Source organism: Lolium rigidum, chromosome 4 (assembly GCF_022539505.1).
Source record: "Lolium rigidum isolate FL_2022 chromosome 4, APGP_CSIRO_Lrig_0.1, whole genome shotgun sequence".
NCBI lineage: Eukaryota > Viridiplantae > Streptophyta > Magnoliopsida > Poales > Poaceae > Lolium > Lolium rigidum.
Window position 1 is genome coordinate 195,048,356 of NC_061511.1, and position 13,321 is coordinate 195,061,676.

Below are 13,321 nucleotides of genomic sequence, written 5' to 3' on the forward strand. Positions count from 1 at the left end.
TGTCTATAAAATTAGCTATATGTGACATGGCAATGTGTTATAGCCAACGATTGACTCTACTATTGTTCTTGCTCTTAGCATGGCCATGAGACTGGGTGGATCTACCTATATCTATAGGAGAGCATACGTAGTGATACCCCAACTTATTTGATATCATGATACTAGTCTTAAAATTTAGATTGTAAGAGTCAGAAAATCCCGAAATAAATTTGGGGATGTTCACAAGATGTGTGTTTACATTATAACTTGCAGAATCAAATTCGCAATACTCGTATAGAAACAAGAAAAGGAGAAATCTAACATGAATAATGTCACTCAAAGACAAAAACACAAAATGAGACTTCACATAGCAATTTGTATTTTTTTTCTTTGCATTCCAAATTTGGTTCTGTAAATTCCAAAGAATGTAAACACATGTACATACCTTGTGAACACCCACAGATTTGTCTCGAATGTTTTGGATACTTACAAAGTTGAATTTTGTGAAGTGTCATTGTATCATGTGAGGTGTGGTATCATTAGAATTTTTTTCCGTCCATAGTTGTTCAAAATGAGAGCACAAGGATAAGAATAGCAAGAGAAGAGGAGCTCTGAAGTATACTGGTGGGTGGAAGCACAAGGCTAGGGGAGAGAGAGATGTGGTTGTCTGATCAAACCCTTGGTAATAGGATTAAAGTTTCGGTGTTGATGTGTTCTGCCATTGGTGATTGTGGTTCATGTCGTGGTGTTGACATCTTTGTGTTTGCGCTGTACTTCAACTTATAGTAGGTGTTAAAAAACTAGAGATAGGAGGTGTGAGGGTGTTAGGTTTGATGAAAGGCGTTTGCTCCGGTACAACCCCCTCCCCCTAAACTCAGATAAAATCAAACACAAAGACGGCTGAGATCGCTCGATACCCCTTCATAGTTAAGGGTATGATGACCTTTTAAAAAGTAAAAGGGTATACGTAGACCTACATAAAATCCGTATGGCCCAACTTATTTATATAAATATGTAACATACGCATATGTATACGTATGAGTAGTATGTATGTAAGCTGTTGTCAACTCATCGGTCGGCGACTTTGCTCGGCGGTGACGTTCATGGCCAGCAGGCGAGAGGCATGCCAAAGCGGTGCTTGCTGACCATTGAGGGGTCGCGGCAGCGTAAAGGCAGAACACAGCAGCGGCGGCACCGAAGGCAGAACACAGCAGCGGCGGCGCCGGACAGTCTGGCGGCATTTTGGCCGGCCTGTCCAACGCGATGGAAATAAAGACGTGCAGTCTGTCTGGCCCAAATTGCCAGACTGTCTGGCAACACGTGTAGATGAAGTTTCTCACATGCTAATAGACGGCAAACATGACAAATTGTACTATGTAAAACAGAAGCAATGCATCAGCCATTCAATCTCTAATTTTGCACAACCGAGTATCAGAGTTACATGGAAAAGAATCTAAAAAATTATTGTCATCTTTAACCAATCGGTACATAGAAATACTATCCAATATACCTGGCTATCGTGCCTGCTGTCATTACGCACTGTAGGAGACCACGCGCATGTTGTACTTCCGCCTTTTTCCTGCATCTGTGTAGGTTGTGCCTTGTGTGGTTGTGCCCACAGTTGGGTGTCGAGATGGGTGTAGAATTTCTTCCATCATTGGCCGGCACCGCTGAAAAGCCGGTAAGCATGATGTCGCCTCAGACGATAAGAAGACGAGTTTCTCCGCGTCCACCCCTTGTAGCAGCGGCCGCTCGTTGCGGTGGCAATGACGGCTGGAGAGGCACTTGATGGAGGACAAGGAGCCACGACGTAAGACGTCGCTGGGAGCGCGAGGCACCCTGTGGGGAGCCGTACTTTTTCACCTGCCGGAGCAACTCCGGGGATGCCGGATGGCCCAGGTGCACCGTCCGCACCATGAACCACACGCCCCCGGTGTTGACGGTCGCGGTCTATGTCAGCCCCCTATGCGGTACATGGTGTATTGATACGTCTCAAACGTATCTATAATTTCTTATGTTCCATGCTACTTTTATGATGATACTCACATGTTTTATACACACTTTGTGTCATTATTATGCATTTTCCGGCACTAACCTATTGACAAGATGCCAAAGAGCCAGTTGCTGTTTTCTGCTGTTTTTGGTTCCAGGAAGGTTGTTCGGGCAATATTCTCGGAATTCGACGAAACGAAAGCCAAATATCTTAATTCACCGAGACGGACCAGAACACCGAAGGGGAGCCGGAGAGGAGGCCCAGGGGCCCCAGACCATAGGGCCGCGCGGGCTCCACCCTGGCCGCGCCGGCCTATGGGGAGGGAGCCCTGGCGCCCTTCCGACTCCGTCTCTTCGCCCATATAAGCCCTCGTGACCTAAAACTTCGATACCAATTGACGAAACTCCAGAAAGACTCCAGGGACGCCGCCGCCATCGCGAAACTCCGTTTCGGGGGACAGAAGTCTCTGTTCCGGCACCCTGCCGGGACGGGAAATTGCCCCCGTAGTCATCTCCATCGACACCACTGCCATCTTCATCGCCATCGCTGTCTCCCATGATGAGGAGGGAGTGGTTCTCCCCTGAGGCTAAGGGCTATACCGTAGCTATGTGGTTCATCTCTCTCTCCCATGTGATCTTTATGTGATCATGAGCATTGTGATCTAGTTGAATATCATCTATGTGCTACTCTAGTGATGTTATTAAAGTAGTCTATTCCTCCTCCATGATGTAATGTTGACAGTGTATGCATCATGTAGTACTTGGTATAAGCTATGATTGTGATCTCTTGTAGATTATGAAGTTAACTATTACTATGATAGTATTGATGCGATCTATTCCCCCTTTCATAGCCTGACGGTGACGGTGTGCATGCTATATTAGTACTCGGTATAATTGCAATGGTCTATTATGCACTCTAAGGTTACTTAAATATGAACACCGAATGTTGTGGAGCTTGTTAACTCCGGCTTGAGGGAGCTCTTGTAGCCCTACACAATGAATGGTGTTTGTCATCTAACAAGAGAGTGTAGAGAAAGTAGTATTTGTTTATTCAGTTATGTGATCAATGTTGAGAGTGTCCACTAGTGAAAGTATGATCCCTAGGCCTTGTTTCTAAGCATCGAAATTCCGTTTATTTACTGTTCTACTGCATGTTTACTTGCTGCCATATTTTATTCAGATTGTTTTTACCACTCATATTCATCCATAGCACTTGCATTTTACTATCTCTTCGCCGAACTAGTGCACCTATACATCTGACAAGTGTATTAGGTGTGTTGGGGACTCAAGAGACTTCTTGTATCGTAATTGCAGGGTTGCTTGAGACGGATATATTGACCTCTTCCTCCCTGAGTTCGATAAACCTTGGGTGATTCACTTAAGGGAAACTTGCTGATGTTCTACAAACCTCTGCTCTTGGAGGCCCAACACTGTCTACAGGAATAGAAGCGTGCGTAGACATCAAGCTATTTTCTGGCGCCATTGCCGGGGAGGTAAGGTAAAAGGTATTCACATCCTCCGACTACTAAGCTATTTCCTAGCATTGTTGCCGGTGTGTGAGTGCTCGAAGCTATTTCCTTTAGATCCTGCAATTGCATCTTTTTGTTTCTTGTTTTCACTAGTTAGGCTTAATGGAAAACAACAAAAATATTAGAGATCTTTATAGCATTTATCTTGAGTTAGGACATGAGGTGTTTGAAGAGAAAATTAAAAAACCTATGGAACTTTATATGCATGATAATGCCAATGTTATTAGTATGAATGCTTTGAACATCATTGTTGCTAATGCTATGGAAGAATTTAAGCTTGGGGAAGCTGGTTTTGATGAGCATGATATTTTTAGTCCCCCAAGCATGGAGGAGAAAATTTACTTTGATGATAATTTGCCTCCCATTTATGATGATTATAATGATAGTGGTATTTTGGTGCCACCTACTATGGAGGATAAAGTTTATTATGATTATATCATACCTGCAATTTATGATGATTACAATGATGGTTGTGATAGTTTTACTCCCACTATTACTAATAAAATTGATTATGCTTATGTTGGGAGTAGTAATTATTTTATGCATGAGACTCATGATAAGAATGCTTTATGTGATAGTTATATTGTTGAGTTTTTTCATGATGCTACTGGAAATTATTATGAGAGAGGAAAATATGGTTGTGGAAATTTTCATGGTACTAAAACACCTCTCTATATGCTGAAAATTTTGAAGTTACTTGTGTTTTATCTTCCTATACTTGTCACTTTGTTCTACATGAATTTATTTGTGTACAAGACTCCTTTTCATAGAAAGTGGGTTAGGCTTAAATTTGTTTTATACTTGCTTTTTGATGCTCTCTTTGTTTCAACTCTCATCCTTACGTGAGCATCATTGAAATTACTGAGCCCATCTTAATGGCTATAAAGAAAGCACTTCTTGGGAGATAACCCATGTTTTTATTTTGCTACTGTTTTGTTGTGTCTTGGAAGTTGTTACTACTGTAGCAACCTCTCCTTATATTTATTTTATTGCATTGTTGTGCCAAGTAAAGTCTTTGATAGTAAGGTTAATACTAGATTTGGATTACTGCGCAGAAACAGATTTCTTGCTGTCACGAATTTGAGTAGGCCTCTCTGTAGGTAACTCAGAAAAATCTGCCAATTTACGTGTGTGATCCCCAGATATGTACGCAACTTTCATTCAATTTGAGCTTTTTCATCTGAGCAAGCTAAGTGCCCCTGAAAAATTCGTCTTTACGGACTGTTCTGTTTTGACAGATTCTGCCTTTTATTTCGCATTGCCTCTTTTGCTATGTTGAATGGATTTCTTTGTTCCATTAACTTTCAGTAGCTTTGTGCAATGTCCAGAAGTGTTAAGAATGATTATATCACCTCTGAATATATGAATTTTCAATTATGCACTAACCCTCTAATGAGTTTGTTTTGAGTTTGGTGTGGAGGAAGTTTTCAAGGATCAAGAGAGGAGGATGATATAATATGATCAAGAAGAGTGAAAAGTCTAAGCTTGGGGATGCCCCCGTGGTTCATCCCTGCATATTTTAAGAAGACTCAAGCATCTAAGATTGGGGATGCCCAAGGCATCCCTTCTTCATCGACAACTTATCAGGTCACCTCTAGTGAAACTATATTTTTATTCCGTCACATCTTATGTGCTTTACTTGGAGCGTATGTTTGTTTTTTTTTATTTTTGTTTTTGTTTGAATAAAATCGGATCCTAGCATTCTTTGTTTGGGAGAGAGACACGCTCCGCTGTTTCGTATGAACACATATGTTCTTAGCTTTACTTTTAATGTTCATAGCGAAGGTTGAAACTGCTTTGTTCATTGTTATATGGTTGGAAACAGAAAATGCCGCATGTGGTAAATGGTATAATATCTTGAATAATTTGATACTTGGCAATTGTTGTGCTCAAATAGATCATGTTTAAGCTCTTGCATCATGTACTTTGCACCTATTAATGAAGAACTACCATAGAGCTTGTTAGAATTTGGTTTGCATGACTGGTCTCTCTAGAGTCTAGATATTTTCTGGTTAAGGTGTTTGAACAACAAGGAAGACAGTGTAGAGTCTTATAATGCTTGCAATATGTTCTTATGTAAGTTTTGTTGTACCATTTTATACTTGAGTTTGCTTCAAACAACCTTGCTAGCCTAGCCTTGTACTGAGAGGGAATTCTTCTCGTGCATCCAAATCCTTGAGCCAAAAACTATGTCATTTGTGTCCACCATACCTACCTACTACATGGTATTTCTCTGCCATTCCAAAGTAAATTACTTGAGTGCTACCTTTAAAATTCTATTCCTTTGTCTTTGCAATATATAGCTCATGGGAAAATAGCCTTAAAAACTATTGTGGTGAAGAATATGTAGCTATGTATCTTATTTCTTATAAGTTGCTTGTTGAGCGGTAACCATGTTTCTGGGGACGCCATTGATACGTCCCAAACGTATCTATAATTTCTTATGTTCCATGCTACTTTTATGATGATACTCACATGTTTTATACACACTTTACATCGTTTTTATGCGTTTTCCGGAACTAACCTATTGACGAGATGCCGAAGGGCCGATTCTTGTTTTCTCGCTGTTTTTGGTTCCAGAAATCCTAGTAAGGAAATATTCTCGGAATCGGACGAAATCAATGCCCGAGCATCCTATTTTTCCACGAAGCTTCCGAGACACACCGAGAGCCACCGGAGGGGAGCCCTGGTGGGCCCAGATGATAGGGCGGCGCGGCCAGGGCCTGGGCCGCGCCCCCCTACTGTGTCGTCGCCTCGTCAGCCCTCCGACTCCGCCTCTTCGCCTATTTAAAGGTCCCTGACCTAAAACCTCGAGACGAAAAAGCCACGGTATGAGAAACCATCCAGAGCCGCCGCCATCGCGAAGCCAAGATCTGGGGGACAGGAGTCTCTGTTCCGGCACGCCGCCGGGGCGGGGAAGTGCCCCCGGAAGGCATCTCCATCAACACCACCGCCATCTCCATCAAAGCTGCTGTCTCCCATGAGGAGGGAGTAGTTCTCCATCGAGGCTAAGGGCTATACCGGTAGCTATGTGGTTAATCTCTCTCCTATGTACTTCAATACAATGATCTCATGAGCTGCCTTACATGATTGAGATTCATATGAGCTTTGTATCACTATTCATCTATGTGTTACTCTAGTGATGTTATTAAAGTATTCTATTCCTCCTCCATGGTGTAACGGTGACAGTGTGTGCATCATGTAGTACTTGGCGTAGGCTATGATTGTAATCTCTTGTAGATTATGAAGTTAATTATTTCTATGATAGTATTGATGTGATCTATTCCTCCTTCATAGTGTGATGGTGACAGTGTGCATGCTATGTTAGTACTTGGTGTAATTGCAATGATCTATCATGCACTCTAAGGTTATTTAAATATGAACATTGAATGTTGTGGAGCTTGTTAACTCCGGTATTGAGGTGCTCCTGTAGCCCTACGCAATTAGTGGTGTTCATCATCCAACAAGAGAGTGTAGAGTGGTTTTATTATGTGATCAATGTTGAGAGTGTCCACTAGTGAAAATATGATCCCTAGGCCTTGTTTCCAAACATCGAATCTCCGTTTATTTACTGTTTTGTTGCATGTTTACTCGCTGCCATATTTTATTCAGATTGCTATTACCACTCATATCCATCCATATTACTTGTATTTCACTATCTCTTCGCCGAACTAGTGCACCTATACATCTGACAAGTGTATTAGGTGTGTTGGGGACACAAGAGACTTCTTGTATCGTGATTGCAGGGTTGCTTGAGAGGGATATCTTTGTCCTCTTCCTCCCTGAGTTCGATAAACCTTGGGTGATCCACTTAAGTGAAACTTGCTGCTGTTCTACAAACCTCTGCTCTTGGAGGCCCAACACTGTCTACAAGAATAGAAGCACCCGTAGACATCAAGCACTTTTCTGGCGCCGTTGCCGGGGAGGAAAGGTAAAAGGCGCTCATACTCCATCCCAGGTAAAGTACTTTTCTGGCGCTGTTGTGTGTGTGCTCGAAGCTATTTCCTTTAGATCCTGCAATTGCATCTTTTTGTTTCTTGTTTTACACTAGTAAGGCATAATGGAAAACATCTGTGAGCTTTTTGTACTATTTCCTGAGTCAAGACGTGAATGGTTTAATGCAAAAATTAAAAAACCTTTGGAACCTTATTTGCATGCTAGTAGCAATGATATTAGTATGAACGCTTTGAACACCATTGTTGCTAATGATATGGAAAATTCTAAGCTTGGGGAGGTCGGTTTTGATGAAAATGATCTCTTTAGCCCTGCGGGTATTGAGGAGAAAGTTTATGTTAATTATGATATGCCTCCCATATATGATGATTATAATGATAGTGGTCTTTTGGTGCCGCCTACTATGGAGAGTAAATTTTATTGTGATTATACTAAGCCTCCTACACTTGATGAGAATAATAATGATAGCTACTTTGTTGAATTTGCTCCCACTACAACTAATAAAATTGATTATGCTTATGTGGAGAGTAATAATTTTGTGCATGAGACTCATGATAAGAATGTTTCATTCGATAGTTATATTGTTGAGTTTACTCATGATGCTACTGAAAGTTATTATGAGAGAGGAAAATATGGTTGTAGAAGTTTTCATGCTACTAAAACACCTCTCTATATGCTGAAATTTTTGAAGTTACACTTGTTTTATCCTTCTATGCTTGTTGCATCATGCTTCATGAACTTGTTTATTTACAAGATTCCTATGCATAGGAAGCATGTTAGGCTTAAAATTGTTTTGAATTTGCTTCTTGATGCTCTCTTTTGCTTCAACTCATATTTCTTGCGAGTGCATCATTAAAACTGCTGAGCCCATCTTAATGGCTATAAAGAAAGCACTTCTTGGGAGATAACCCATGTCTTTATTTTACTACAGCAATTTTGTTTTATATTTGAGTCTTGGAAGTTGTTATTACTGTAGCAACCTCTCCTTATCTTTATTTTATTGCATTGTTGTGCCAAGTAAAGTCTTTGATAGTAAAGTCAATACTAGATTTGGATTACTGCGCAGAAACAGATTTCTTGCTGTCACGAATTTCAATATGCCTCTCTGTAGGTAACTCAATCTGCCAATTTACGTGCGTGATCCTCAGATATGTACGCAACTTTCATTCAATTTGGGAAATTTCATCTGAGCAAGTCTGGTGCCTCTTTAAAATTCGTCTTTACGGACTGTTCTGTTTTGACAGATTCTGCCTTTTATTTCGCATTGCCTCTTTTGTTGTGTTGGATGGATTTCTTTGTTCCATTACCTTCCAGTAGCTTTGAGCAATGTCCAGAAGTGTTAAGAATGATTGTGTCACCTCTGAACAAGTGAATTTTTGATTATGCACTAACCCTCTAATGAGTTTGTTTTGAGTTTGGTGTGGAGGAAGTTTTCAAGGGTCAAGAGAGGAGATGATACAATATGATCAAGAAGAGTGAAAAGTCTAAGCTTTGGGGATACCCCCGTGGTTCATCCCTGCATATTTCAAGAAGACTCAAGCATCTAAGCTTGGGGATGCCCAAGGCATCCCTTCTTCATCGACAACTTATCAGGTTCCTCTAGTGAAACTATATTTTTATTCCGTCACATCTTATGTGCTTTACTTGGAGCGTCTGTTTGTTTTTGTTTTTGTTTTTGTTTGAATAAATCGGATCCTAGCATTCTTTGTTTGGGAGAGAGACACGCTCCGATGTTTCGTATGAACACATATGTTCTTAGCTTCATCTTTAATGTTCATTGCGAAAGTTGGACTATTTCATTCATTGTTATATGGTTGGAAACGGAAAATGCCGCATGTGGTAAATGGTTTAATGTCTTGAATAATGTGATACTTGGCAATTGTTGTGCTCATATAGATCCTCTTGCATCATGTACTTTGCACCTATTAATGAAGAATTACATAGAGCTTGTTAAAATTTGGTTTGCATGATTAGTTTCTCTAGAGTCTAGATATTTTCTGGTTAAGGTGTTTGAACAACAAGGAGACAATATAAAGTATTATAATACCTACAATATGTTCATATGTGAGTCTTGCTGCACCATTTTATACTTGAGTTTGCTTCAAACAACCTTGCTAGCCTAGCTTTGTATTGAGGGGAATTCTTCTCGTGCATCCAAATCCTTGAGCCAAAAACTATGCCATTTGTGTCCACCATACCTACCTACTACATGGTATTTCCCCGCCATTCCAAAGTAAATTACTTGAGTGCTACCTTTAAAACTTCTATTCTTTTTCTTTGCAATATATAGCTCATGGGACAAATAGCTTAAAAACTATCGTGGTGAAGAATATGTACTTATGTGTCTTATTTCTTAATAAGTTGCTTGTTGAGCGGTAACCATGTTTTCTGGGGACGCCATCAACTATTACACCTTTGTTGAATATCATGTGAGTTGCTATGCATGTTCGTCTTGTCTGAAGTAAGGGCGATTTTCATGATCAAATGGTTTGCGTATGCATATTGTTAGAGAAGAACATTGGGCCGCTAACTAAAGCCATGATTCATGGTGGAAGTTTCAGTTTGGACAATCAATTCTCAATCTCTTATGAGAATATTAACTGTTGTTGAATGCTTATGCATTAAAGAGGAGTCCATTATCTATTGTCTATGTTGTCCCGGTATGGATGTCTAAGTTGAGAATAATCAAAAGCGAGAAATCCAATGCAAGCTTTCTCCTTAGACCTTTGTACGAAGCGGCATAGAGGTACCCCTTTGTGACACTTGGTTGAAACATATGCTATGCAATGATAATCCGTGTTAATCCAAGCTAATTAGGACAAGGTGCGAGCACTATTAGTATACTATGCATGAGGCTTGCAACTTATAAGTTGTCTTATAAATAACACATATGCTTTATTACTACCGTTGACAAAATTGTTTCTTGTTTTCAAAATAAAAGCTCTAGCACAAAATACAGTAATCCCTGCTTCCCTCTGCGAAGGGCCTATCTTCTACTTTTATGTTGAGTCAGTTCACCTATTCTTTCTATCCCAGAAGCAAACACTTGTATCAACTGTGTGCATTGATTCTTACATGTTTACCTATTGCACTTGTTATATTGCTTTGTGTTGACAATTATCCATGAGATAAATATGTTGAAGTTGAAAGCAATTGCTGAAACTTATATCTTCCTTTGTGTTGCTTCAATGCCTTTACTTTGAATTTATTGCTTTATGAGTAACTCTTATGCAAGTCTTATTGATGCTTGCCTTGAAAGTACTATTTATGAAAAGTCTTTGTTATATGGTTCAGTTGTTTACTCATTGTCTTTACCATTGCTTCGAATCGCTGTATTCATCTCATATGCTTTACAATAGTATTGATCAAGATTATGATAGCATGTCACTTCAGAAATTATCTTTGTTATCGTTTACCTACTCGAGGGCGAGTAGGAACTAAGCTTGGGGATGCTTGATACGTCCCAAACGTATCTATAATTTCTTATGTTTCATGCTACTTTTATGATGATACTCACATGTTTTATACACACTTTACATCGTTTTTATGCGTTTTCCGGAACTAACCTATTGACGAGATGCCGAAGGGCCAGTTGCTGTTTTCTGCTGTTTTTGTTTCCAGAAATCCTAGTAAGGAAATATTCTCGGAATCGGACGAAATCAATGCCCAGCATCCTATTTTTCCACGAAGCTTCCAGAACACCCGAGAGCCACCAGAGGGGAGCCCTGGTGGGCCCAGATGATAGGGCGGCGCGGCCAGGGCCTGGGCCGCGCCCCCTTACTGGGTCGTCGCCTCGTCAGCCCTCCGACTCCGCCTCTTTGCCTATTTAAAGGTCCCTAACCTAAAACCTCGAGACGAAAAAGCCACGGTACGAGAAACCATCCAGAGCCGCCGCCATCGCGAAGCCAAGATCTGGGTGACAGGAGTCTCTGTTCTGGCACGCCGCCGGGACGGGGAAGTGCCCCCGGAAGGCATCTCCATCAACACCACCGCCATCTCCATCAACGATGTTGTCTCCCATGAGGAGGGAGTAGTTCTCCATCGAGGCTAAGGGCTATACCGGTAGCTATGTGGTTAATCTCTCTCCTATGTACTTCAATACAATGATCTCATGAGCTGCCTTACATGATTGAGATTCATATGAGCTTTGTATCACTATTCATCTATGTGTTACTCTAGTGATGTTATTAAAGTATTATATTCCTCCTCCATGGTGTAACGGTGACAGTGTGTGCATCATGTAGTACTTGGCGTAGGCTATGATTGTAATCTCTTGTAGATTATGAAGTTAATTATTGCTATGATAGTATTGATGTGATCTATTCCTCCTTCATAGTGTGATGGTGACAGTGTGCATGCTATGTTAGTACTTGGTGTAATTGCAATGATCTATCATGCACTCTAAGGTTATTTAAATATGAACATTAAATGTTGTGGAGCTTGTTAACTCCGGCATTGAGGTGCTCTTGTAGCCCTACGCAATTAGTGGTGTTCATCATCCAACAAGAGAGTGTAGAGTGGTTTTATTATGTGATCAATGTTGAGAGTGTCCACTAGTGAAAGTATGATCCCTAGGCCTTGTTTCCAAACATCGAATCTCCGTTTATTTACTGTTTTGTTGCATGTTTACTCGCTGCCATATTTTATTCAGATTGCTATTACCACTCATATCCATCCATATTACTTGTATTTCACTATCTCTTCGCCAAACTAGTGCAACTATACATCTGACAAGTGTATTAGGTGTGTTGGGGACACAAGAGACTTCTTGTATCGTGATTGCAGGGTTGCTTGAGAGGGATATCTTTGTCCTCTTCCTCCCTGAGTTCGATAAACCTTGGGTGATCCACTTAAGGGAAACTTGCTGCTGTTCTACAAACCTCTGCTCTTGGAGGCCCAACACTGTCTACAAGAATAGAAGCACCCGTAGACATCAGCCATCAACTATTACACCTTTGTTGAATATCATGTGAGTTGCTATGCATGTTCGTCTTGTCTGAAGTAAGGGCGATTTTCATGATCAAATGGTTTGAGTATGCATATTGTTAGAGAAGAACATTGGGCCGCTAACTAAAGCCATGAATCATGGTGGAAGTTTCAGTTTGGACAATTAATCCTCAATCTCTTGTGAGAATTTTATCTGTTGTTAAATGCTTATGCATTAAAGAGGAGTCCATTATCTGTTGTCTATGTTGTCCCGGTATGGATGTCTAAGTTGAGAATAATCAAAAACGAGAAATCAAATGCGATCTTTCTCCTTAGACCTTTGTACGAGGCGGCATAGAGGTACCCCTTTGTGACACTTGGTTGAAACATATGTTATGCAATGATAATCCATGGAAATCCAAGCTAATTAGGACAAGGTGCGAGCACTATTGGTATTCTATGCATGAGGCTTGCAACTTATAGGATGTCTTATGCATAACACATATGAATTATTTACCGTTGACAAAATTGTTTCTATGTTTTCAAAATAAAAGCTCTAGCACAAAAATAGTAATCCATGCTTCCCTCTGCGAAGGGCCATTCTTCTACTTTATGTTGAGTCAGTTTACCTACTTCTTTCTATCTTAGAAGCAAACACTTGTGTCAAGTGTGTGCATTGATTCTTACATACTTGCTTATTTGCATTCATCATATTACTTTGTGTTGATAATTATCCATGAGATATACATGTTGAAGTTGAAAGCAACTGCTGAAACTTATATCTTCCTTTGTGTTGCTTCAAAACTTTCTACTAAGAATTTATTGCTTTATGAGTTAACTCTTATGCAAGTCTTATTGATGCTAGTCTTGAAAGTATTATTCATGAAAAGTCTTTGTTATATGGTTCAGTTGTTTACTCATTGTCTTTACCATTGCTTCGA